The 23,890-nt window shown below is 42.2% G+C and overlaps 1 protein-coding gene and 1 pseudogene across 2 annotated transcripts in view; both read right to left on the reverse strand.

The window, feature by feature from the left end:
* LOC134481937 (disks large homolog 5-like) overlaps positions 1 to 23,890 on the reverse strand; it is a 139,451-nt gene that overhangs the window by 65,384 nt on the left and 50,177 nt on the right. The window lies entirely within an intron of this gene.
* LOC148000678 (uncharacterized) lies at positions 6,614 to 10,095 on the reverse strand (annotated as a pseudogene). The gene is made up of 4 exons (XR_015638622.1): positions 9,973 to 10,095; positions 9,068 to 9,225; positions 7,560 to 7,691; positions 6,614 to 7,116 (listed from the first exon to the last, which is right to left on the reverse strand). The product of XR_015638622.1 is annotated as an uncharacterized LOC148000678 (transcript).

The raw sequence follows: 23,890 nt of genomic DNA on the forward strand, positions 1-23,890 counted from the left end.
AGTCTGGTCTCTTAGTCTTCGGTGCATCTATCCAGGCTCTTCTGGCTTTTAGAGTCTCTAGCGAGAAGTGATATGTGATTCTCATGGGAGGACTGACTTTGTATGTTACCAGTACTTTTTCCCTTGCAGCTTTTATTATACTTATTTGTTCTCCATGTTTACTGTCTTAGGTAATATATGCCCAGGGGAATTCCTTTTCCACTCCAGTCTATTTCATACTGTGTGCTCCTTTTACTTTGATGAGTCTCTTGTTTAAGTTAAGGACATTTTCTTCTATATTTTGTTGAGAATTTTTTTTGTTTGTTTGTTGGTTGGTTTTTGTTTTCTGTTTTATTTGCCTTTGACCCAAGTTTATTTTCATCCTTCCTATATACTTTATCGTCTTTATCATTATTATATTTGTTATTTTGCAGAAAAATCCTGTATATTTCTTGGATGTTTTCTTCCAGGATTGACTTCCTTCCTTCCTACCCTCCCTCCCTCCCTCCTCCTTCCTTTCTTCCTTTGCTTTTCCTTTATTCCTTTTCCCCCTCCACTCTTTTCCTCCCTTTGGATTTAAGATTTCCTCTATCTATGCATCCATTCCTCCTATGATCTCTTCAATGCCTGAGGTTCTCTATTCCATCTCTTGTAGTCTGTTATTAAGGTCTGCCTCTGAGAGACTACTTGAGTTCCTACATTTTGCTCATCCACATCTCTCTGTTTAGGTTTTCTTTATTCATTTCCTTCCACCGTTATTGTTTTCACACATTTCTTTACTTTCTCTTTAAAGGCCTCTCCCATATGTGCAAATGCTGTTTTACAGTCTTTTTTTATTATTGTTCTTCAGTCATGTTGACATATTCAGGGCCTTCTGTCATAGTGTTGATGGGCTCTAATAGAGATTTGAATGCCCTGGCTGTTACTGGTTGTGTTTCTATGCTGGTCTGTAGTTATCTGGGGTTGGGAAGATTGTAATTCTAGGTGCTGAATCTGGTTTTGTGTGTAGAAAGTATTTGATCCCAACCATGGATTTCTGCCCATCCTTTGCCCAGTTAGTTTCTGGATAAAAGATTCACACTAGCTTTATATCTATGATAATCCTTAATCAGCACAAGAGCTGGGCAGATAGCTATCCTCTATACTATTATGCATATTTTTCCAATAATTCCGTTATATAATTTGCCATGGTTTTTTCTGGGATGCTTTAAACTCCAATTAGACCACTCACATGGCCATTATTTAAAGATTCCTACCTCATGGTGGCTTCTCCTCTATTTATGTTCTTCTTTCTACCCCTGTCTGTCATGGTCTCCTCCCACCCCCAAGCTGGAAACACCAGGGAACACCTGTCTTAATTCTGTACAGCTTTTGACTATAGGCATTTTAATTTACAATTCAGAAATAACTTGGAGGCAAGGTCACATAAGAGTATGCATTGGTGTTTTCTTTCTTTCGTTTGTTGTTGTTATTGTTGCTGCTGCTCCTGTTTTTATTTTGTCTTTTTTTTTTCAGAGCTGAGAGCCATATCCAGGGCCTTACGCTTGTTAGGCAAGTGCTCTACCACTGAGCTAAATCCCCAACCCCGTTGCTGTTGTTTTTAATTTGTCTTTGTTGGTTTGGTTGGTTGGTTGGTTGGTTTTTGAGACAGTGTTTTTCTACTGTACTAGCATTTTCAAAAGCCAGTTGCTTGATTAAGATATCTGGGGTCAGAGAAATGCCTGAGTGTTAGTATTCTGCTAGCAGCCTTCTGATGAAGATGTAGAACTCACAACTCCTGCTGCACCACACCTGCTTAGAGGGTGACACGCCCCCACCTTAAAGATATTGAACTAAACATCTGAACCTATAAGCCCAGCCCCAATTAAATGTTGTCCTTCATAAGACTTACTTTGGTCATGCTATATGTTCTCAGCAGTAAAACCCTAACTTCACGGTCCTGTGAAGGATCATTTCCCCAATGTAGGGGACTGCCAGGGCGTTGAGGGCACATGATTTAGGGCAAACATAGTCATGATCCTATTGGGTAGCGCTGACCTTAAATATTAAATCATCCTTTTTCAGTTCTGTAATAGCTGCCAACTGTAGGCTGGATACAATGGGGGCTAGAATGCCATATACATCTAATGCAGGGCAAAGGAAGGAGCGTCATCCAGTCCCACCAGTCTCTAAGGCTAATTTAGTTAAGGTCTAATTTAGAGTTCTATGTATCCTTTCTACCTGCCCTTAACTGTGGGGATGATATGCATAATGAAGCTTCCAATTAGTCCCCAAGATCTTAGTCAGTCACTGACATTTCTGAAATATGAAGGCAGGCCCTTATCTGGTCCTATTACCTTAGGTGCTCCAAACCTGGGAAAATCTCTTCTAGTATCTCTATCCGTCTATCCAGGAGGAAATGTCCACAAAACCCAGCAGGTATTTTGAGCCATGTCTTTCTTCCTTAATCTCTATAAAATCAATTTTCCCAGTAGAGGCCTCCAAGCTCTTACCTCTCAGTCAGGAGTTTGGATATTTGGGGTGACTGGGAGTGTTGCTCAGCTGATAAGCTTTAAAGTTTGTGATTCGTTTTACTCCCAAGTGAGTGACTGTGTGGATCTTTCTGAGAAGAGTTCTTGTTAAAGAGATGGATAATATTAGCTTACGTTCACTCGATCATCACCATCCCATTTAATTTCTTTTTCTGCATATATCAGTTGATCTAGGTGGTTCAGGTAGAACAGTATCCAATCTAGAGATGCTGTTTTCTTTAAGACTATGTCCTTAGCGGCCTTGTTAGCCCATGTGTTATCTCTAGCCATTGGTTTCTTTTCCCATGATGAGGGCTTGTGTTAATGTTATTAGCTTGGCCCTTTGAATTGAAGTGTCTGGAGGAACAGACTGAGTCCAGACTACCTCCATTTCCAGTGTCACCACTGCCTCTGCTCTCCTCTGACCCTCATGGGTAAAGCTGCTTTTGTTAAAAAACCAGATCTGTTCTGTCTCTGACAGAGGAGAATCACTTTGATGGAGTGGACAGTCCAAGTCAGGGTTGGGCAGCAGAATTGCATGGTTCGGGGAAACAGGTGGCTGGAAAATATGTAAGCCAAGATAGATTAATAAAGTCTGATAATGAAGCCTGTAGGCATTACTGAACAGCAATCAGGATGTGTGTGTGTGTGTGTGTGTGTGTGTGTGTGTGTGTGTGATGAGTCCCAAAGTTAACTTATCCGCATCTTTATCCAACAGTGCTGTGGCAACAATAATAAGCAGGCAATACTGCTGTCACTGAGTCCAGTTTCTATGATAAATAAGCCATTGGCCATTTCTATGGTAGTCTTTTCTCCTGGATCCATGGCTTTGTTGGCTAGAGGGGCTCTAATTAATTCTTCTTGTCTAATCTGCACTCTTCTATAATCTCTGCAACTTTTATTAGCTTGTATCTGTATCTTTTATCTAATATTTGGCACTAACTAATTGAAGAAAGCCCTGTACTAGAGTTCTCTGTTTTCTCTTATTTAATATCATATCTAAACACTGGCAAATTATTGTTTAAACATGCTTACAGAGCCTGGTGGCAAATCTGGAGGAGATCCCTAACCCTTACACCCATTAAATAACCAATCTGGTTGGGTTCCCTGTGGGCCCAAGGGCCAGTTTCTTGGCCTATGTCTGTGGTGAAGAGAACCTGTAAGAACTTTTCGGGGGAGTTGGTGTCATGTCCTGAATACAGTTTATTCTACATTATGCCATCCGGTGGCTGGTTCCTCAGGGGAAGAGATGCCTCAACATGAGCCTACCAGAGGCATCCCCTTTCTTTATATAAAATAAATCTTTTTCATCTTAAAAACTCAGAGACCACATTTACTCGGACAGGGAGCATGCATTTCTCTTGGCAAGAAGGATATTCATTTACTGAACAAAAGATGTGAGCAGGAGTCAATTGCAAACTCTGTTAATGGATACATATGACCACTTGGGGCCTCTCCTGTCATGGACCCTGGATGCCAGACTGCACTGTGTCTGCCCTAGGCAGAAGGAGAGGGGAAGAGGGGATAAACCGGTGAGAAATGTAAAACCTGGAGCTGGTCCTGAGGGAAAAAGAAACTCAACAAATGACTGCTGAGAATTGAACTCAGGACATCTGGAAGAGCAGTCAGTGTTCTTAACCACCGAGCCATCTCTCCAGCCCCAAAGCTAACACTGTCAACACGGATGGAGCTAACCGCTAGGCTGGACTCAGATTTTGTTCCCGTTGACAAAGAAGTGTTAGCAGGGAGGAGGAGGGAAAACTTCTGAAACACTATATCCTCTACTGCTGACACCTTGGGGGGGGGGGGTCCTGTGGCCATTTAACATCAAAAGCAGGCCACTCTAAGTTACATTAAGTGGTCATTAGTCCTAACAACCTGTCCCATGTCAAAAAATTTCATCAGTCCAAGTCCAAGAACACAGAAAACAAAAGAACAACTAACACAAAGTGCCCTCCTTGGCAGCTGAAGTACACAGACCAGCCTGTCCATGCCACGGACAGCATAACTCAGGCCTTCTGCTCCAGCCACTGGCCAGATCAAAGTCCTGTTACTGAGGCTGTCCGAGCCCTCCTTAAGCTTGCACATATGAATCTAACCAAAAGCAGAACACATGGAAGCTAGATAGAGGAGACGTAGACAACTGTGGTACATTGCTCAAGCTGTCACTTCCCCGATTCACCACTCTCCTGTGGGTCCCCCACAAGAGGGGAGTTTACTGGCCAATACACAAAATATGAGGTACAAATTGAACCACTACCTGAACCTCCTGAAATGTGACTCACAGAGGAGGAAATCTATGTAAAGGCAAGAGTTTAGTCATTCCAAAATATCATGGTCATCTCATTTCAAAGAGAGAAGTCCCTGAGCAGAGTCTTCCAGGGAGCTATATACTTGCAATCAGGGTAGAATTCAAACAATTGGGGCAGAATTTGTACAAAGGTAACTAGATAGGGTACAATCAGGGGGGAGAGGCAACCTCCAAATAGACTGGCAGTCAGTGGGCTGTTCTGGGACTTTCTGAGGGAGTCGGATGGGGAGTCACAGGAGGCTTTTTCAACAGTCTGGTTTGCAGCTGTTGCAGGAACTACACTAGCTCTACTCCTCCTGGAAGGGAGGGGTCTTTCTGTGCTCAGAGGTTGGTGGTGGAATTTTCCCGCTGGCCTCAGCTTGGCCCCAACTCGGGCTCTTTCATGGGGACTTTGGATCTGGAAAGCTGTGGAAATGCTTTAAATAGGGCTTAATGGGCTATCCTAGAACAAATATGGAAGACTTTGTTACTGAAAGTGGTTTAAATTGTGTGACTCTGTCCCAAGCCTTCTGTGAAGAATTTCAATATTTGCGTAGAGACTCTTTGGGGAGGTTTTATGGTAAAGAATGTGGCCACCTTTTGCACTTGTCTGAAGAATCTGCCTGAGACCAAGGTTATGAGAATCAGATAAATTGGATTGAAAAAGGAAGTCTCAGAAACACCACTATGTGGCCCCCATAGTCTCATATGTTTGAACAAGCCTCTGGAAGCCTCAGGGTGGAATGTGAAGGTTTGTATATGCTTGGCCCAGGGAGCGGTACTATTATGAGGTATGGCTCCTTTGGAGTAGGTATTTCCTTGTTGGGTCAGGTGTTTAGCTGTGGGTCTGGGCTTTAAGACCCTCATCCTAGGTGCCTGAAACTGAGTATTCTGCTAGCAAACATCAGATGAAGATGTACAACTCTCAGCTCCTACAGCACCATATCTGCTTAGATGCTGCCAAGCTCCCACCTTGATGATAAAGAACTGAAGATCTGAACCTTTAAGCCAGCTCCAATTAAATGCTGTCCTTTATAACATTTGTCTTAGTCATGGTATCTGTTCTCGGCAGCGAAACCCTAACTAAAAACTTCACATAGATGTCTGGAAGTCTAGATAATTAGCATGCAGACCCCATAAATGTGTCCCTACATATCTCAAGAAACACTTTATTCAGGTATGATCCATTGCAACTAGTAAGGAACACGATGAAGGACAAAAGTCCATGGTAGGGGCTGGAGAGATGGCTCATCATTTGAGAATTTGTTTCTCAAAAGACCTGCAGGGCACCTAACAATCCTCTGTCACTTAAGTTCCAGGTGAAACACAGTGACCCCTTCTGGCCTTTGGGGAACAGCATGCACAGACCTACAGAAGGCAAAACACTCATAAATATAAAATAAATCAACGACAACAACAAACAAAAACAAAAGCACCCAAAGGAGGGAAAAACAAAGGAGAAAACTCATATGGCACCTTTGCCTGGATATTTTGTCCAGCTTTTAAAGAAATCTAGAAACTGAATTGTAATCTATGTGGTCTGCTTGAGTTGAAATCCCAAATGGAACATAGTACATTGTCAAGAACAAAAGTCATCATCCTAATCAAGAAGAACAAGAAAACAACCAACCATAAAAACCCTATCCCCTGAAAGGTCTTGCAATTTATTATCTCCTCTGTGCAGTTATAATTGATATCATGTTTGAAGGAAACCAAAAGCAAGCAATTCTGTTTCATGACTGCTTCTATACTCCGTATAATAATATTGTTTTATTTCCTGTGAGGTACTAGAGAACACCTGATGAATATTCCATTAATATGTTCAACACTCTCATCCACAAAAGAGTATATTTTAGTGGTCACTAAATATTTGATAAGGATACAGCATTGATAATTTTTTCATCATGAAGTTGGTATTCAGAGTTGGACACACAATCTACACTGAAAGTACAATTGTCTTTGTATCTCAGTCTGACTGGGAAGTAATTATGATGCCCAATCCCTGTGAGAATGCAGAGATCCATCTCTGCCTGAGAGTTGTGGGATTTCAGATGGTTACATCACACTTCAATAAAGAAGGTTCTTAAGAGTGACGAGTTCGAGATCACTGTTTGATTCACAAGGATACATTCGATTTACTCAAAAGTAACAGGACACAAGGATTCAATATCTGCGGTGTACATGGTCTTGCTGGCCTCCTCACAGAACCTCTTTCCCTCCTCACAGGATGCTTGCAGTTCAGTCTGCTCCACCAGCAGTTTTCTGTTCTCATTCATCAAAATCCTTACATTCTTCTTCAATTCATTGCATTCATTCAGGAGGTGGAAGTTTCTGATGCTGAATCAAAAACAAATAATGGTAAATCCCAGGCAGTTTCTATTTGCCTGCCACTCCTGCAAGGACAATCATCCCTTCAAGGGCCCCATCCCCAGGCATCTCCAGACTAGAGCCACAGTTTGCATGTTTGCACCAATCAGAGGAAGGTCAAATCCCGAGTCCGCAGTCCACGGGAATCAAAGTACTTCAGAAAATCCTGACACTAAGAGGGTATATGCACATCAAAGAAGAGGAAATGGTGCATATGGGTGCTTATGTGTTCATGGTATTCTAAAGCCATTGGCAGGTAGAGGGCCAATCCCCTCTGAGGGCTGATAGAAGACCCAGCAGCTATACAATCTTCCCATGTGTTTCTCATGGATCCCAGATCTTTTATCAAAGTCATAGCTGGACAGAAGTATTCCCTGCCTAGTGCTGGGGTCTCCTTTCTGTCAGTGACTCACCCGTAGGAATTGTTCTCTTGCATGAGCTCCTTGTACTTCTCCATGGCATCACTTATCCAGTTGGTCATCTTATGCATATCCATCATTCTCATCTCATGTTGGGATTTAAGCATTGGCAATTCAACACTCAGCCTGTGTTAGAACATGGCCCAAGGAACAAATAACTGTCTGAACTCATGATTTCAGAATTAGATGAAGTGTAAATAACAAATACCCAATAAAAAATTCAAATTCAAGGAATGGGGACTAGGGAAGAAAGTGGAAAACTCAAAGACCACAGCAAAAACACAACAGTGAGACTCAAACCATCACTCTCCCATAGAAAATATTTCTCTGCAAATCAGCACACATTTGTTTTGAAATAAGTAATCCTTAAAAGGCTGGTGAGATATGGTCCTATAAAGACCCTCTGTATAGGAGGGAGGAGTCTGAGAGCTGCATGTTTGGGAATAACAAGTGCCAAGAATTTATTCCCACAGTGACCTTTTCTAGGTCACAGTAAACCATCCTTGGATAATTAAAAAAACAAAATAAAGTTCAAAGCAGGAAAATAAATAAATAAATAAATAAATAAATAAATAAATAAATAAATAAATGAAATCAGACTGTTCTCTGGACTACCTAAGCCCAGTATATAACACAAACTTGCTCCTTTCTATTGGTGCTGGTTAAACTAATTATCCTGGGCATTGGAAGGCAGAGCTAGGGGACCAAATGTAGGGAGCCGACCTTCAAGATCTGGCCAGGTCAGCATGAAGGAATTGAACAGTTGTGTAAGAAGTATAAGATGTTTCCTCCAGTCTGTGCCATAGCCTTGGGTCCAACCGAAAGATGTGATGACATTTCTCTTGTTTTGAAAGCAGGGATTCTCAATCCTTGTTACATGACTCCCAGAGGCCGTAACTACTTTTTACAGGGAAGAGGATTCATAACACCTCCTCCCCTCAGGAGAGTCCTATGTGCCAGCAAGGTAAACAGAAGGAGCAAAGTGCTCTGTTGATCAATGACGGCCTCACGGACTCATCACTATCATGACCTGCAAACTGTTCATCAAACAAATTCTCAGACCCAATCAAAGGTCCCAGACTCCCTGATCCTGAGCAAAACACACACAAATACTTTCACATCCATCCATACATACCAACCCATATACAAACATAATTAGAATGCCAACTTTATCGTGGAGGTGCCATAGAATCAGTGTATAACGACCAAAATCAGAGTAAGAGTGAGGACATTCAGGCATTTCATTCCCACACTTAGATGCAGCAAGTGTGACCAGGTCCTTCCAGCTGTTGAAAAAGACCAATCCAACTCCAAGGAGCTCAGGGTCAAGTACAAGAGAGGTTGACCCTAAACACACAGCACCTAGCTTCTCTCACAGGCCAGCACCTGCCAAGGCTCCTTAAAGTCCAGGATGAGAGGTGAAACACTTTCTGGATGTGAGGAAATCTTGGCTTAGCAGAGAGAGCACAGACAGTCAATAGGTTACAGGGCATAATGACTACCTGTAGTTCAAACCATCATTGACATAAAGGTCCAGGATTCGAGAAAGTTCATCCCGCTCGATTTTACACTTCTGGATCAGATTTTAGTTCCTCCAATTTCTTTATACGCTTTTCATGGTTACTGATGAAATTTTCTGATGATGCTTTCCGAATAAACCCTGTAGATAGATAAACACAAGTGAATGTACATATTGGATAGCCCGTGGGTAGAAAAGACCATTCTGAGTCTCAAAAAGGAGGTTGAGGAAGAGGAAAGGCTGGAGACTTGTTGAATCCCTGAAAGAGAAGAAAAGCTATCTCTAATGTGGACTCTTAAGCTATTTCCCTCTTCCCAACCTCCATTGCAATACATAAGCCTCACTCACTATTACATGATCCCTCATACTGAAAGATAGAATCTACCTGAGACATAAAGATTTGGGACATTGTCAGCAGATAACAGACGTGCAGCAGGTAAATCCTGGAGTTCACCGCACCATCAAACCCTAATCGTGTGTTCAAGCTTAAAGTGTCTGCGACCTCAATTCATGACTAGGGGGTTCATCCTTCCTTGTTGTCATCACAGACTTAGTAACCTACAGGAATCTAGAGGATGAAGTGCTTCAGCACCCAACCATGAATGGGCACATTGTTATCCTCATAGGGCTTCCTCCTGGCATTCCTTGGCAGTAGAAATTAAAAAGCTCATAGAAAAGAAGCTGCAGGCCGGCCAATTCCTGGCTCTCTGTCAAATTAATCATCAGGACTCTTGACTCTTGGTCTGCAATTGACAAATTCCAAGGCTCCTGCTTGTAAGGCCGACTCCTGAAAGGCACAGCTCAAACCTACCTCCTGGAGGAAGTTCCCTGACTCTACCCAGTACTCACTCTGCCTTCCCCAGAATGATTTCATTCTTCCGTACTTACAAGACAGGAGGCCAGCTTTCTTCTGCCTCAGTCTGGTCTCTCCTTTGTCTCCCCTCTCCTTCTGTACGAGCTTGAACAGCTGGTGAAACATGCCTGTTTGTGAACCCAAAAGGCACTGAAAGAATTCCACAGGCAGTTGGTGTCACCACAACACTGGTGACGTCACAGAAGATTCTAGTGCTTTCTTAGATACAAGAGATTGTCCAAGGAAGACATTACTGATGACATCACTCGGAAGTTCTATGGCCTCCCTGCTACCCAGCTCTCCCAAAAGCAACCGATTTCTATGGGGCCCTTTTCTGCAGCCTCTCCTGTGACCCAGGGAATATCCTTTGGCAACTTCTCCTCCAAAGTTAGATATTTCTCTCTGCTTCATCGGATGTCATCAATGCTCTTGATGGGGAGAGTTGGTTACAACCCTGAATTGGATAAGAGATTATTGTTAGTACCCAAATCTCTAGGGACCATAAATGAGGGAGATTTCTCTCAATAATAAGTCTAAACCTGAGACAATGCACATACATACAGTCCAATTCCCAAACTTTCCCTGTTTCCTAGAGGCCAATATATTTCTCCTATACTTTTAATTTTATAAAACCTGAATAATATTTGCTTATTGTGCATTCTTTGATAGCCAGGACTATTTCCACATACACGTCCATGTATTTCACAAAGTCAATGGTTAATAATCCTACTTCTTGCAATAAAAACTCCCTTTTCTTGGGAATATAGGGGATCAGATACAGGGCAAATATAAAATCATAAATTTCTGTCCCTTCTTTTACATATTAAGTTGGACATCCTCCCTTTCTCAAATACACTCAGACAATTAAATTGGTCATCAGTGAGTAAAGGTCAACCTGGACTGCGTGTTCCTCCATTGTAGCCCGATAGCCATCACTTCTCCAATATCTGTCTTCCTTAATTTCCAAGTCCAGGCATGAGGATATTGGGGGTTGCCCCTTGATACTTTATTCCTAACAAACATAAGAATCAGCAGGATGGGCAGGGAGTCGAACAGCCTGAGGTCAGGTTAAACCTCAATTTTAGTGGGTCCATAAGTTCAGGGGAAAGTCCATTTGGCATTGTCATGTGTGGCTTCTGTGTTCTTATCCTAGGTGTGCTCAGTCTGTGCTATGACGCCTCCTAACCTCACAGATGTAAGAGACAAAAACACGTATGGCTTCTCTGGGAAGGGCTCTGGCTTTGACTGCCACCTGGAGTTGGAAAACATCGCTATGCAAAGCTCAAAACAGAGGGGTGGAGATGGTGGACGCCTTAGAAGTTTAGGGTCATTTCTTCCAAATAAGGCACAGATTTTTCCAATGTAATTTTTCCTTTGTTCTTTCACCCATGGTAGCTGGCTTCTTTCCTGGCCTGAAGTATACTGGAGTCCAATCTTTTGGATTACTGAAGCATCTTTTTGTGAGATGACCGGCCCACCAAGGGGCCTGCTGCATACAGGCTCCTATCACCAAGGAGGTTGTTGCTACAGAATCTTGGCTTGGCGGCAGCAGCACACGATCTCTCAGTCTTCTCTGCTGCAATTGCTAAAAGAATAATAGGGTTGTTTGTTTGTTAATATTTTATTGGAAATACCTACAATGCTGGTCAGAGTTGATACATGCCTTTAATCCCAGCACCCATAAAGTTTTTTTCTCTTCTTTTTTTGCAATTGTTTTTAGAATTCCCATTGTTTTCTTTGGTAATTCCCTCTATTTACTCTGTACCTAGAATGTTATCCACACTCTTCATGGCCCTATTCTTCATGTTAAAGATTTTATTCTTACCACCCACACCGCACATGATCACATTATTTACTTTCAAATAAGAAAAAAAGGCATGAAAAAGAGAGTTAACTCATATGGTCTCAGGTAATCAACACATCAGCAGTTTCAACTAGGCTGCTCTTCGTTCCAGCTCACTGGATGCAGGCCTGAGTCCATGGGGTATCTTGGAAAGGAAGAAGCACACACTACCTCACAGCTCTCTCTGCTGGCAACTGCTAGAATTGTGACAGGACCTGTGTTTGTTTATTAGAAATATCTACAAAGCCTATCACAGTTGGCACACACCTTAATCCCAGCATTCAAAATTTATTTTAATCATTGATGTTGTTTTTTGTTTGGTTTTTGTTTTTAATCCCCCCAGCTAATTGCTCTATACCTAGAATGTTAAGCACATGCTCTGGAGGAACCTATTCATGTTAGGCAATGCTTTTATTTTTACCAACCACTCCACAGATGATCCCATTATTTACTTTCAAATAAGAAGACAGTCATAGAGAAGTGAGTTAATCAGTATGCTCTCGCAGAAGAAACACATCACGACTATGGAATTGCAACCCAACCTTTTGCATTTGTTATGCCTTTTAAATTTTTTTATTCTTTATATGTTTTTAGTTACATTCAAATGTTACAGCCTTTCTCTGTTTCACACCCATATCCCCCCTACTCCATCCCCCTCACGCTGTTTCTCTGAGGGTGTTCTCCCACCCACCCAACCCTTTCTGCCACCCTGCCCTGACATTCTTCTACACTGGGGCATAGAGCCTCGCAGGACCAAGGGCTTCTTCTCTCATTGATGCCCAACAAGCCAATCCTATTCTACACATGCTGCTGGAGCCCTGGGTCTGTCCATGTGTACCATTTGAATGGTGGTTTAGTCTCTTGGAGCTGTAGTTGGTTGGTATTATTGTTGTTATGGGGTTGCAAACCCCTACAGCTCCTTCAATCCTTTCTCTGCCTCCTCCATTGTTCTCAGTTCAATGGTTGACTCCAAACATCTGCCTCTGTATTTGTTATGCTCTGGCAGTGCCTTTCAGAAGACAGCTATATCAGGCTCCTGTCAGCTCGCACTTCTTGGCATCACCAATATTGTCTGAGGTTGGTGGATGTATATAGACTGGATCCCCAGTTAGGGCAGTCCCTGGGTAGCCTTTCCTCAGTCTCTGCTCCAGACTTCATCTCCACACTTCCTCCTGTGAGTATTTTTGTTCCCCCTTCTGAGAGGGACTGAAGCTTCCACACTTTGGTCATCCTTCTTGAGCTTCATGTGGTTTGTGGATTGCATCTTGGGTAACCTGAGATTTTGGGCTAATATCCACTTATCAGTGAGTGCATACGATGTGTGTTTTCTTGTGATTGGGTTACCTCACTCAGGATGATATTTTCTAGTTCCTTCCATTGCCGTAAGATTTCCATGAAGTCATTGTTCTTGATAGCTGAGTAGTATTCACTGTGTAAATGTACCATATTTTTTGTATCCATTCCTCTGTTGAAGGGCATCTGCGTTTTCCCAGCTTCTGGCTCTTATGAATACAGCTGCTATGAACATAGTGGAGCATGTGTCTTTGTTGTATGTTGGAGCATCTTTTGGGTATATGCCCAGGAGAGGTATAGCTGGGTCCTCAGGCAGTGCAATGTTCAATTTTTGAGGAAACTCCAGAAGGATTTCCAGAGAGGTTGTCCAGTTTGCAATCCTACCAACAGTGGAGGAGTGTTCCTCTTTCTCCGCATTCTCGCCAGCATCTGCTGACACCTGAGTTTTTGATCTTAGCCTTTCTGACTGGTGTGAGGTAGAATCTCAGGGTTGTTTTGATTTGCATTTCCCTGATGACTGAGGACTTTGAACATAACAGAAGGCATTTTAAGAAATGATGCTACCCTAACTGGTGGTCTGCATGTAGTTGAGTGCCAATGGATCCATTTCTATCTCTTTCTACAAAGTTCAAGTCCAAGTGAATCAAGGAAATCCACATAAAACCAAACATGCAGAAGCTAATAGAAGGGAAAAATGTCACAAAGTTTCTAGAACACATTTGCAGAGGAGAAAGTTTTCAGAACAGAATACCAAAGAGTCAGGCTCTAAGATCAACAGTAAATGTATGAAATCTCAACAATCTGAAAACTTTCTTTAAAGCAAAGGACACTGCCAGTAGGACAAAACAGCAAGCTACAGATTCGTAGAAGAGTTTTACCAACCCTACATCTGAGAGAGTGCCAAAATTCAAAATAAACAAAATACTCAAAAAGGTAAACTCCCAGAGTAACAAATAACCCGACTTTTACACTGGGACAGAGAGCTAAACCAGGAATTCTCAACTGAGGATCTCAGTGCCTAAGAAACTCATCAAGAAATGTTCAACATCCTTAGTTATCAGAAAAAGGCAAATCAAAACGAACCTGAGATCCTTCATTACACCAATCAGAATGGCTAAGATAAAAACTGAGGCAGCAGCAGAGTGGGCTGGGATGTAGAGGAAGGGGAACGCTCCTCCATTGCTGGTGCGATTACTCGCTGTATAGCCACTCTGGATATCAATGTGGAGGATAATGAGAACAATGCAAATAGCTTTACCTGAAGACCCAGCTTTACCACTCACTTCAGCGCATATACTCAAACCTGATCCACATATGACAAGGACGTGTGGTTGAATATGTTCATAGCAGCCTTACTCATATTAGTCAAATGCTGGGAACAACCGCGATAGACCTCAACTCAACTGAGGAATGAATATAGAAAGTGTGCTCTATTCATACAGAGGAACAGTACTCGGGTATCAAAAATGAATACACCAGGACCTTTGTAGGCAAAGGGATGGAACTGGAAAATAGTGAAGTAGCAGAGATCGAAAAGGACATAACATGGGATGTATTTAGTGACAAATGGCTGTTAGCCCAAAAGTTCAGAAGACCCACTATACAAATCATTGATCACATGAAGGGTAACATGTCAGAAGGCCAAATTGTGGATGCTTGAAACCCACTTAGAAGGGGAAAGAACATAATCATGGGAGGCAGAGGGATGGAGGGACGTAGGTAGAGGCAGGGAAGGATGGACAAGGGGCGGGGGGAGTAGCAACAATGAAAAGAGACAAGAGAGAAACCCAGAGGAAAAGTGGAATCAATGACAATAAGCACCAGTGGTGGGTGGTGAACTTGGGTAACCCAAATGAAAAATGAAGAAGTCAAAATGTCCTCATTTACAGATGACCTGATTCTATTTTAAAAACTGTAAAAATATATCACCGTCTCTTAAGACTGATAAATACATTCATAAAAGCACAATACAATGTGAACACACAAAATTTCTTAGCCTTCCTTTATGCCAATCCAATTCATACCATGAGAAAATCTGGGAAAAATTCCCCTCATAATAATTTGAAAATATAAAATAAAATGATGTGGATTAAAATATTTAATGCAAAGACAACTATGAATTAGCTAGAGGTGATGCTAAACAGACAAGTTGTCTCTAAAAAATTAAGTTTCTTAAAGCTGAAAATACATTCATTAAAGTAGTAGAATGCAAAATAACACACAAAACTCATTATCTTTCCTGTATACCAAAAACAAACCATGGGAAAGAAATCAGGGAAATAGTCTACTCAAAATAGTCTTAAAATATATAACAAAACAGCCTGGATAAGCACACTTATAAAGCATACTATTAGTAAGAAGACATAGGAAGTACCCATGATCCATCCTGAATACATATAAGAACTTTCCAGCTGATGTTCTGAAAGACCTTAAAGACTTGAATAAATCAAAGCTTTTATATCTTTATGGATAAGTAGATAATATAATACGGTCAGTTTTTGATGAATTAATAAAATTAATACAATAAATAGTGATTAGAAAATTTTACTACAATAAATCACCCACTTTTATGAAACGCATGAATTTGAATATAAATATTCTACTATGGGAAAAAGGACAACTTTTAAAGTACAAAGAGCTAACATGTTTAGAAATATAATTTTAAAGAGAAAAAAAGAGGAAGGAAAAATTGTCATGAGAAAAAAATGTGATAGATACTTAAGCAGTGTCATGAGTTGGCAGAGTGAATATTTCAACAGATTAGAGTGTCCAGGAACTGTGTTTATTGATTTAAAAACCTTCAGGAGGAGGGATTATCAGAGCAGATCTCAAGAAAATTCCGAATGTTCAAATTAGTTTCCTATTGTTATAGGAAACATAAAAATGCCAATGTGGGAAAGTGAAGGTTTTATTCACCCCATAAATTACAGTTCATCATCAATGGAATACGAGATAAGAACACAAGGCAGCAGCTTGACAACAGATAGGAACTCTGATTATTCATCTGCTCAGCTACCTTTCTCTATGACCTCTCCTCCCCTTACTAGGGCTGGTACCACCCACAGTGGGCTAAGTCCCCATACATCAATTGCCATCAAGAAAATGCCAAAGACACAGCCTGCCAGCCATTCTGATGGCGTCAATTGCTCAAGAATGCACCATTTAGACAGCTACACTTAGCCATCACAGCAAGGTATAAAAGGAAAATACAAACCTTAGCCTATTCCAGAGAAAAGTAACACTTCATGAATAGAATTTGAGGTCACAAGTGAAGTTTCATGTGAGGAAGAAATTAGAAGGAATTATGACAGAAATCGAACTTTATTTAAAATAAAAAGTGACAACAAGTCAAAGCCACAGATAAAATGTTGGTAACTTTGACCTCTTCAGACCTCTTCTGGAGGCTGCAGGGTGGACTCAGGGCATGGTTGTTGGCTGGCACCGCCATGGCCCATTCACTGTTTTGGTGAAGGATTTTCCATCAGAAGCCTTAGCCTTACTACAGAGGGTAGGTCCCAAGTACTAATCATAGTCAGTCAATTGGATGACAGATCTTGTGCTCCAAAGAAATGGAAGAGTCCATTTAGTCATGACTTCAGGATGGCTCTAACTCATTTTAGAGTCATAGATAGTGCAAGCATCTAGAACACCAAAAGACTCATTGTCTCACACCAGTATTCTCTGCTGTGCCCTCAGTCACCACGGTAATAATCAGTGGTGAGCTCTATAGTATTATTTGTTCCAGTTTCCTGGTGGTGCTGCTTCCAAATACTGTTTCTTTGACCCAGACAGAAGCTTCAAGTAAAATAATAAATAATTTTTGCATTGAAAGCCATTGGTAGCTTGTAGTTGTAGTTAACAATGAAGACCTCAAGCAATCTTCCCTCAGTCCTCCTGTTTTAAGTTTTTTGTTTTTTGTTTTGTTTTGTTTTTTGCTTTTGCTTTTGCTTTTTTTCCATTTTGGTGATTTTTTATTTTATTTTGTTTTGTTTTGTTTTTCTATTTGTTCTATTCTTCTCAGGATGCATGGAGTGATCAAGAAGTTGTCTGAAGAAGTTCAAGTCCAAATTCAGATGTGCAGAAAGCCCCCAGCATTTCTGGCAGGTCCACTGTGTTTGCTGCATTAGGGCTTTTTCCCTTTTGCCTTAAATGTTACCCATTTCCACTCTCTAGGAGCCTTTTATCAAGGCATAATTACTAACATATATATCATTATTATTTGAATTTCAATTATCCAATTCTAACTACTCTATCTCCCACTTTAAACCAGAGGCAGGCGTTGAGTCCTGTAGGGTGTGGTTTTGATGCTTAGATCAGGAATCTTCCTGTGAACACTGATTCTTGAGAGTTCAACAAAGATGCTGTTGGCCAACCAGCTGGGTGGCATAGGCAGGTCTTCTAGTTTTCCTCCAGGAGGCTAGGAGACACAAGGGAGGAGAAGGGATTTAATACTTCAGAGGGAGTAAAAACTACCAGCCATTTGAGATCTAGGTTTGAGTGGCCATTGGTGGCCTCCCAGACTGGGCTTGGCTTAGCAGGCAGGAGGCTATAACACAATAAGTTGAGAGCAGATTTGGGCTCTGAGCTATGACTAAAGGCAACTGAGCAACTGCGCTGAGGGCAGACTTAGAGGTGCTGAGCTGGGAGTAAAAAGGAGGGCATCCTATTTGGAGGAGGCTTAGAAGAACCTGGCCACTGAGCCATCTCATCAAAAGTATCTTAATGTGTGTGTCTTTTATGTGCAATCCAAAGAGACCTGGGCAGGTTTGATAGCTTGGTCTGCCTAGAGCTTAAAGTGAGGAAGTAGAAACAACACTCTACAGAGTCCTATGTGAGCAATCCATGGGCATTAAGGGGCGTATCCAAAGTCACCTTGACTAAGAGAGTTAGAGCTGACCCAGATGTAGCTTTTGATTCTAACCATTCCTTCCTTTTGATCTTTTAGTGTGCCATTTGTTCAAGTATTTTAGTGAGGAGGAGAATATGATTCTAAAGGTTATTCTTGGTTGTTGAATTGTCTTCATCTGAGATTAACCAAACCACAAAAGTAGAGGGGAAATCTGTGAGGGATTTCCATTTAATGTAAATTCAAATATACTTCTAGTCTGGATGTTTGAGGTAGGAAGTCACACCTTTAACCCAGAACTTTAATCCTGATCTTCTTTTTTCTTTTTTAGTCATCTACAGATACATCATTATTAGGAATGTGTCCTTCTCACTGGAGACCAGAGAAGAGACCTACAGTTCCATGATACTTAAGTGTCATAGCAAGACATCAAAACAAAATGTCAAAGTGTGAATGGAGGAAATTATTTAGGACAGTGTTTTGCAAACAAGTTTTTATACAGATATTCTTGGAAGGAGACCTCTGCCATTTTGCATTTCATATTTGACTTTGCTGGTACTCTGACTAGGATCAACATAAAACTTCTTGGGATTTTCTTAATCTCCTTTACGAATAGAGATGAATGAACCATCAGCTCTGTCGTCTATGTTATTATGGCTACAGTGAGGACCAAGTATGCTAAAGCTCTTCATCTGATTTTTCAAACAGCGTGCTCATACAAGTGTGAACTTCTGTGGGTTGTGGGAGGGCAAGGTTGAGAACACTGGCTGAGAGCTGTGAATAGAGAAGTGGGACGGTGCTTGCAGGAGGGAGGGAAAGGCCTGAGTGTGGGTCATAAACAAATTCACAATATCCATTGATTTAATAACCATTCAGGAAGTGGACTTCTGCAAAATGACTTGAGCTGACCAGCATGGCAGGAAACCAGAGACAGATTCAATGGGGATTTAGTACAACTGGATGGGAAACATGGGCTTAGAGGCAGAGACGTGTCAGCACATGAAGAGTGGAAAATCAAGCCAGTGTTGTCTGTTAAGCTTCTCAGCCCCATGGTTAAAGGCAAACGGCAACAGGTTTTAGCACTGAGGAAAAGAAGAAATAAAAGCCAATTTGTTGAAAATCCCCATCACCAAAAAGTAGTGACATCCTCTGTGATGCACATCATCTCTCAGGGGCATTGGCCATCGGAATGGCTGGATGATGGCTCTCGGCATGGGCTCTGCCTGCACCCCTTTCCTAACTGCCTAGCTCAAATCTGCTTCAGCTGGGTCATCAGCTCCCCATTGTGTGGCATGGAGATCAGATCGCTGTGTCTGCCTATGCAGACTTTCTTTACCTATGAAGACCTGAGGAACTGTTCTCCATCCAGTGAGCTGTTGTAATTAATCTTGAATCTCATTGATGTTGTTAGTGGCTGTGATGTTCACGAATCCAGAAGACCAGGTTTGAAAGGCAGTTGACTGAGGATTTCTTGGGTCTTTCTGCAATAGGGGCAGGTGGGCTGGATGAACACGACCACCTTCCCAGATGGGAACTTGCAGTTCACAAACCACTGAGCCACGCTGACAGGCTGCAGCTTTCCAGGAAGGAACATTCGGTTGAAGGTACTGGTCCCGTGTCAAATGGAATTGGAAAACCTGATGTCTTTGCTTCTTTGGACCAAGACCAGAAAAATCCAACTACATAACAATCTGAGGACAAGTTGTGAGAGGTTTGTTCTTTCGGTCAATCATGTAGGTCCTAGGAAGGAGCTCAGGTGTAGGGAGTTGGCAACAATCACCTTTATCTGCTGCCATCTCACCTGCTGAATCCCTCATTCATGGAACTGAAGAAACTCTGTATCCATCCTGGTATTCTTTGTAGATATCTATGTATCATTCGCAGAGTGGATACTTTTGTCTGTTGGTTGGAAAGCACCAGTCTGGTGGGCTCATGGCTGGTCTCAGTAGTCCAGTCCAGGAGCTGCTTTACAAGAACCATTCATTGATCTGGAAGAAACTCTTTTTATAAGCAGTGAGATCTACTGGAACAATATCAACCATCCTTATCCCTCCCCAGTTTTGAACTGAATCATTCTCCACCAAAGGCCTGTGGTCTCTGCTGCAGGCTGCATCCCCCCAGGCTGTCTGAAGCTTGCTCATAGCAGTGCATTTATGGGACGGCAACATGATTTCCTTACCACCTCACCCCCAGGAGAGTTTTTCAATTCTTTATTTAATCTGATGGGTTTAATCTACATCGTCACGGAGGATGAGATGTGGGAGTTCTGCTCCAACCCTTACAGTAAGAGATGCTGAGGTATGATGCTGTACCCACTAATGCTGTACATGGACGCCAGCAGTTTAGACAATAAGCATGGCTGTCCAATATATGTGTTCCTACTGGTCTCTAGTAAGAGAGAGTGAGAAAATATGCCTTGTCTATATGAGGCCAGACAAGAATTTGTGGTTCTAGAAGACAAGGTACGAAGGACTGCGTGTAAATCCCAGTAACTGAGAAAGCAGCCTGGAGCCAGTTGTGTTATTGAGACTTCAGACAGCTTGGCCTTTACACATGTGACACAGCAGACTTCCATGAGCAAATCCTTAGCCTGGAAGATGTAGTTATGGTAGCCAAGAAAACAAACACAGAACTGTCCCCTTTGCCTGCCTCTTACTACTCTGATCTCCCACATCACGGGAGGCTGAATGGTCTTCCGCATACCCTGGGATGCAGCCCACAAGGGACAGCACCTGCCTTCAACAGAGCTTCATCTGAGCCTGCCCTTGGCCTGTGGTGGATGTGCAGGAAGTGAGCTGACAGGTGAAACGTAGCCTGGCTGGGTCTCAAAGTGCAGCTTGAGACTCACCCACTGTGATTGTCAACACTTCCATGTCTCCATTGGGGGGCAGTGTCACAATGTCCTCCTACTGTCTTCTCACTGCATTCATATGCTTTTTGTGACACAAGCTCATTCACAGTTCCACAGGATGCAGCATAGCTTCAGAGCCCTCATGTCTGGCCACAGAAGCCAAGAGAGCAATGTCACAGTTCACACTGACAATGTAGATATGCCAGTGCATTTCCTCCAAGTTTTACTTTCAAGTATATCCTTTTATTGCAGTTTACGCTACTCTGTCAAGAAGGCCACGTTACAGGAGAGCATTTGGACGACGTCACTGGGAACTACCAGGGCCTACCTGCTAACCAGCTTTCCTTATGGTGACCAGATTCTGAGGTGCCATCTCCAGGAGGCTCTCCAGTGACACAATGGAACCCTTTCCATATCTCCTCCCTCTAAAGCTAGAGATTTCTCTTTGCTCCATTAGTAGTTACCTGCTCTGAAAGGGCAGATTGCGTCAGGGGCCTGGCATGGGGAGAAAGATCAAGTGACACGAGATGGAAGACATTCTTCTGCATAATAATTTTATTCCCAGATCCAGTCCTGTGACATACATTCCAATTTCCTAGGTTTTCCCGGTTTCCCAAAAGGCAGTATTTCCCTCCAGACCTTTAATTTATTGGATATTGGATTTCATTTTCTTATTGTGCATTCCTTCCAAGGTGTCTTTCTTTACATATATTCATGGATGTGTACTCACAAAGTCTCTGTTTCGCAATTCCTCTGTTGCAATGATCTTGGTAACATAGTGAACCCAGTTACACAGTGAATATACAACTTTAAATGTTGTGCACCTACTTCAGATGATAAACTTCCAAATCCTTTCTCAAAAAAATAACCAGATATTAGTGAGCAAAGGACAATGTGGACGGAGATTGCTCTTCCGCGGGTCCATTAGATGTCACTTCTCTAGTATCAACCTTCCTGAGTTCCCAGGGCCAGGCCTGAGGGTGTTAGAGTTTGGACCATGATCCTGTATTCATGCCAAACATAAGATTCAGGAGGTTGGGCAGGGAGTGGAAGGGCTTGAGGTCAGGTGAAAGCTCAACTTTAATAGGTCCAGAAGTTCTGGAGGGAGTCTATTTGGCATTGTCATCTGTGGCTTCTACGTTCTTGACCTAGTTGTGAGGAATCCATGTTAAAATTCCACCTAACCTCATAACTGTAAGAGTGTAAAACATCGCCACATAGGTCCTTTGCAAATTGCTTTGTCCTTTTCGATGCCCAGTTGGCTCATGCAGGTTCGCTACCACTAGGTCCAAATTAGGGGATATTGTTGATAGATTTAGAGGTTCACTGGGTCTCTCCGATAGTCAAAGTAATAGACTTTACGGAGAACTGGATGAATAGGATTTCAAGAATAAAATAGCTGAAGAATTCTGCCAACTGCTGATCTCTAAGAGTCAGAAGCAATGGGGGGTATATTCTAAACATAATATTTTATGGTTCAATCCCTCCTTGTATGGAATACAGCAAGCCCAAAGTAAGAAAAGTGCCTATCCACACTTCCTGGACTCTAATGAGAGTTTTCATAATGTTTCCTTTAATGTCTTGTTCATTATTTCCACCTGCCCAGAATTCTGCACAACAAAGACTCCAAACTATGCATACATCTTTGACTGTTATTCACAGGCTTTGGCAGTGAGATCTGGGCTATTATATGACAGCATTCCTAGTGAGTGGCAAAATTAGGGGGAAAGTTCCTAGCAGAGCTTTCTAGTTGCTCTATGATCAGTTTCAGTCTGATGTAGTGAGCTTCTACTCACCCAGAAAAGGTATCAATAAAAACAAGCAGGCACTTTTGTCTTACTCTAGGAGACCATGTGTCAGTAAACTCAGGATCCCATAATTTATCAGAGCATTGGCTACCTGTATGCAATCCTCTCTGGGTAAATGATCTCTGTTTTTTATTTACATAGGTGCAAATGTGACATCTGGCTTTGACATCTTCTTCTACACTGTCCAGTGTATTAGGTAGAACATACCTTGGTGTTGGCAACTCAGAGAGTCCTGTGGGCCCAAGACAAGTAGTCTGGCAAAGCTGAGTTACCAGAAACCTGCCAATTGTCTCTGGAAGAATGATCTTTTCCTCTGGTGTTCACCACCAACCTCTGGCATCAAGCTATCCATTTGATTCTTTTGCATCCTCGCCTCTTGGTTATACTCGAAATACACAAGATATAAGGCACAGACCACATAAAACTCAAGAAGAATGACGAAAATGTGGATGCTTCACTCCCTCTTTTTTTTTTTTTTATTAACTTGAGTATTTCTTATATACATTTCGAGTGTTATTCCCTTTCCCGGTTTCCGGGCAAACATCCCCCTCCCCCCTCCCCTTCCTTATGGGCGTTCCACTCCCAAACCCTCCCCCCATTGCCGCCCTCCCCTCAACAGTCTAGTTCAGTGGGGGTTCAGTCTTAGCAGGACCCAGGGCTTCCCCTTCCACTGGTGCTCTTACTAGGATATGCATTGCTACCTATGGGGTCAGAGTCCAGGGTCAGTCCATATATAGTCTTTAGGTAGTGGCTTAGTCCCTGGAAGCTCTGGTTGCTTGGCATTGTTGTACATATGGGGTCTCGAGCCCCTTTAAGCTCTTCCAGTTCTTTCTCTGATTCCTTCAAGTGGGTCCTATTCTCAGTTCAGTGGTTTGCTGCTGGCATTCGCCTCTGTATTTGCTGTATTCTGGCTGTGTCTCTCAGGAGCGATCTACATCCGGCTCCTGTCGGTCTGCACTTCTTTGCTTCATCCATCTTGTCTAATTGGGTGGCTGTATACGCATGGGCCACATGTGGGGCAGGCTCTGAATGGGTGTTCCTTCAGTCTCTGTTTTAATCTTTGCCTCTCACTTCCCTGCCAAGGGTATTCTTGTTCCCCTTTTAAAGAAGGAGGCTTCACTCCTTCTTTAGAGGGGGAACAAAAATATCCACAGGAGGGGATAGGGACGCAAATTTTAGAACAGAGAATGAAGGAATGCCATTCAGAGCCTGCCCCACATGTGGTCCACACCTATCTTTCTATCATCTATCTATCTATCTATCTATCTATCTATCTATCTATCTATCTATCTATGTCCACCAAAACTAGATA

The sequence above is a fragment of the Rattus norvegicus genome, chromosome 15, assembly GCF_021556685.1.
Source record: "Rattus norvegicus strain SHRSP/BbbUtx chromosome 15, alternate assembly SHRSP_T2T, whole genome shotgun sequence".
Taxonomy (NCBI): domain Eukaryota; kingdom Metazoa; phylum Chordata; class Mammalia; order Rodentia; family Muridae; genus Rattus; species Rattus norvegicus.